Below are 4,631 nucleotides of genomic sequence, written 5' to 3' on the forward strand. Positions count from 1 at the left end.
TGGGCGTGTGGTACCGCCCACATCTGTAGGGTAGTTGCTGTGAGAGCAAAAATGTCACCTGGAGATGGGTTGTGAGATGTAAGGTTTATGGAGAAATGCTTCTGGGGAAGATCTGATGGTGACGGGCTGGACAGGTGCTTTGCCAGAAAGTCCAGTGGCGATGGCTGGACAGGCGCTCCTGTTTCCCACGGTGCCTCTGGTGCTTGCTTTGCCATCCCACGTGGCTGTCTGGGGCCAGCTGGATGGGCATGCCCTGTCCACAGCATTGTATCCTGCCTAGCTGCCCCAGGGAGAGGGGTTTATGAGTCAGGCTACAGAAGCAGTGACACCCCAGCCTAGCTTGGTTTGCCCCTGTAGGACCAGCACTCCAAGGACTGTGGCAAGAGAGCCGCTTTCTACAGGCAGCCCTGGTTCACCTAATTCCTGGGAGGGGACCGTGTCTGGACACTCCAGCGCAGGCTTGCTCTTGTTTTTCCTCACTTGGCCAGGTTTCTTGGGAATGGAGAGGGGCGTTTCAGGAATATCGTGTTTTACTGTCCTCCTTTTTTCCAAGGATGATACTGTTGATGCTTAGAGATGAGGCTCCTGAGATTGCTTGAGCAGTGGGGGGTGTCCTGCTTGGGCACTTGGTCTACAGACTGGCCCACCCTGGCCTTCGTGAATGCCACTGCGCGAGACGCCAGGAGGGTATTTGCTGCAGTAGAGGAGCACTCTGAAGGGACAGGTGTGCTCTGTGCACGGGGAGACATGCACGGCTGCTCACTGCAGTGTGGGGGAGTGACAGCAACCCAGTGTCCAGCGATAGGGGACAGACAGGAAGACATGCAGGGGCCGGAAAGAATGGGGCAGTTGTCCTCAGAGAAAGATGTCCGTGGCATGCCTGCTCACAGAAGTAAGGGGGCTAGAAATCAGCCAGAGGTTTTTAAAATATTATCTCCAAGTCATGTATTGAAGTATTTTCAAAGTTACAGAAAACTTGCCAAAGCAATGCAAAGAATCTTTGCCAAGATTCACCACTTGTTAACATGTGACGCCATTTCCTGCCTCTCGTGCTGCTGAGGGTTAGCAGAATTTTCCCCAAAGGCCCATGTGCTAAAGGTTTAGTCCTGGACTGCACTTGGGGGGAGGCTGGAGCCTTTAAGATGTGAGGCCAGGTGGGAGGACTTCCTGTCCTCCACGGAAAGAGCAGGACCCTCGTCTCTTCCCTGCCCTTCTGCTCCTGGCCATGAGGTGAGCAGCCATGCTCCACCACGGGCTCCGCCATGGTCCAGAGCAGCAGGACAGTCAGGACTGAAACCTCCAAGACTGGGAGCCCAAAGCAACCTTCCCTCTTTATAAGCTGATTCTTCAGGTGTTTTTGTTTGTTTGTTTTTGTTTTTACAGTAATGGAAAGCTGGTATCTCTACTTCTCCCCCCTCCCTTCACTCTCTCCCTTTCCCTCCACCGCACCCATCTTCCCTGTGCATTGCAGCATGAGTTTCCCCAAACAGGGACACTTTCTTCCTTACAGCATGTAGCCGCCCAAACCAGGGAGCCAGCCCTGGTTCAGAGCATGCCCCCGTTTGCCTCTCCCTCTGCCCGAGGTCCAGCATGTCCGCCTCCTGCACTTGGGGAAGGTGTCAGTTCCTCTCCTTTCCCCAGTCTCCCGTCCCTGGATCGTGTTACGGAGATCAGCCTGATCAGATCCGGGCCATCTGGATCCCGCCTACTGTGCAGCCAGATGGAACTGCACCCAACACCTGCTCCCCTGGAGGAAGACCCCACCCTGACATCCCTGCCCCTCTCTATTCCCTCCTGCCCTGGGACCCTAGCCCACTTTCCCTCTGAGTGGCAGCAGCTGGAAGTCCCTCCCAGCACCACTCTGTGTGCAGGTACCACCTCATGGCTACATCTTTTCTCTCAAATCCCACCCCCCCCGCCCGCCTTCTGCAGGAAAAGAAATGACTGAGGAACAGGGTAGTGACCTGCCCCTCCCTGGTGATGGAATGGTCACCTCCACCTTCCACACCAACAGCCTTTCTCATGGCCCCCGCCCCCCACCACTGGCCTTCACATCCCTGACGATTGGCAGCCACTCTGTCCTGACTTTAACATTCCTTCTACTTTCTCATTGGCTTTTGAAAGAGTTTAGGTCTTAAATGTGCCCAGAGGCCCATATGTTAAAAGAGTCGGTCCCCAGGGTGGTGCCACTGGAGAGGCGTGGCTGGGTGGGAGAAGTCAGCTCACTGGGACCTGCTGTCCCCCTCTTCCTGCCTCTGATTCCTGGCTGCCCTGAGGGGAGCGGCTCTGCTGTGTGGTGCGCCCCTGCCATGATGTGCTGCCTCACACAGTCAGGGCCAGGCCATCATGGACTGCAGACTCCTAGCCTTTCCTCTCTATAATGAGTTTAACTGAGGCTACTTGTAACAGTGAGGGAAACTGATCAGCACCGTGGTCTGCTTACGGTGGACTCTTGGATGAGACAGGAGCAAACATCCAAGTGATGGTTATTTTGTACTTTATTACAACAGCAAAACTCACTCCTAAGGATGGATCAGTTGAGAGTCATTCCTCTTCCCTAGCAACTGATGGCAGTGACCCGCCCCTGACTTGAAGGGGCTTTAGCCAGTCATGTGATCCCTGTACATGATCCCAATGAACTCTCACAGCCGGCCTGTGAGATGGGGGTCTCTCTGTTCAGATTAGAGAACCTCAGAAGTTTGAACTTCATGCGGCTGGCCCACTGCCTCTGGAGTCCCACGGCCCCACGTCAGGAGGAGACACAGAGCACCTGGAAATCAGAACTTACTGGAAGGCTCCAAGCTGCTTCTGCGCAAGTGGGTGGTTTGGAGGTCCAGTTCTTCAAACTTGTGAAGGTTTCTTTCTTTCTAATGTTTCATTAAGTCCTCTGGGGAGAAGAAAACTCCAAGTGGAACCCCCAAGGGCAGAGCTTCCTTCACAGGCAGTTCTTGTAGAGCTCCCAGGAAGCTTCCCGGGATGGTACTTGAAACGCTCACTGACCTACAGCGATCTCAGGGCTTGGAAAGGTGTGGAGGGTCCAGTCTCTGAACAGGTGAGCAGTCAAGACACTGACCAGCAGGAAAGTGGCTTAGAACAGGAGGGAGAGCCCCTGCCTAGAGCAGGAGGCCCCCGTAGCTGCGAGTCTTAATGTTGGGGGACACGAGTCATTACACAGGGTCCTGGTGATGGGCAGTCATCCTCCAGACCCCAAGCTACCAAACGAAGAACACTCTTCAATGATGGGTCTCTTGGCAACTGGCTCTTACCCTGAGTGGGCCTGTCCCAGAGAAACCCACCTGTGCAATTTAGAATTTTCCAGTAGCCACTTCGGAAAGGACTATTAAAATTAATGTAATGATATGTTTTATGTACCCACTATGCTCCAAGTATCACAACATGTAATCAAGATCTTAAAATATTAATGAGGTATTTATATTTCTCCCTTCCAAGCCTCAAAGTCATGTGTCTTGCACATCCCAATGCAGGTGGCCACCCTGGGGCCAGGGGCTGCCATTCTGGGCAGCACTGGTGTGGGGAGTGGGTCCACCCCCCACCCCACCCCGTCTCCAATAGCTTCTCACCTGCAGAGTGCAACTGGAAGTCTCATGAAGGCTGGGGATACGGAGGTGTGGGCAACCAGCCCCCACAGGACCCCGGGGGTCAGAGGGACACACCAACATGGGGGGTGCTGAGGCAGGTGCACACCCAGGCTCACCTGTTGAAGTTCCCACCCCCCAGCACCTCAGACACTCCCTCGTTCAGAGATGCGAGGTAGAGAAGATAAGAAGGGTCCTGGGGTGGGCCCCAGCCCAGCATAACTGTGTCCAGTCATGACTGCTGTCCTTAAGAAGAGATTCAGACACAGATGCATGGAGGGAAGACACGAGGTAGGGGAGAAGGCGGCCATCTGCATGCTAGGGATCAAGGCTGGACAGGTCCCGTGTGTCCCCTGACGGGACCAACCCCGCTGGTGCTTTGATCTCTTTTAGCCTCCAGAACTCTGAGACAATAAGTCCCTGCTCTCTGAGGCCCAGGCCTGTGCTCTTTTATTATGGCAGCCCCAACAGACTCCTACCAGTGGGCTGTGAGGGGCATCAGCAGAGAACAGGTCTGCCCACACAAGGGTCACGTGGCCTGGGGACAGCTGAAGGCATGTTCTCTGCTGGCACTGCCCAGAATCCCCATTGGAGACACGTGGTGGAGTGGAGGCCCCGGGACATGACCTGGGGCAGAGGGGAGAAGGGAGGCACTGCTCGTTCTTTGGGTTCCTGGCAGGTGAAACTTCCACCAAGGTTTCTGACCAGAGGCCCTCTCCAAACAAGCTAGTGAACGTGGAGGCTTCAGGAAGATGCCATCCTGAGCACGAGGGTCACACACTTCCTCCTTGCAGGAAGCAGAAGAGGCAGAGTGCGGCTGTCCACTCACAGACCAGCTGTGAAGGAGGCTCCACACCCCGGGGAGGGGAGCAGGAGTGAGGCCAGACGCTACCCAGAACCCACTGTGATTCGCCCCAGGTAGAGATTCTACCCACTCTTGCCAGTCAGCAGAGCCCGCAGGACAGTCAGTGCAGAACCCAGCAAAGCCAAGCAACTGGACCTCACCACTGGGGCAGTAAGGCTCTGCCTGGGCAG

This window comes from Marmota flaviventris, chromosome 1 (genome assembly GCF_047511675.1).
Source record: "Marmota flaviventris isolate mMarFla1 chromosome 1, mMarFla1.hap1, whole genome shotgun sequence".
NCBI classification, from domain to species: Eukaryota; Metazoa; Chordata; class Mammalia; order Rodentia; family Sciuridae; genus Marmota; species Marmota flaviventris.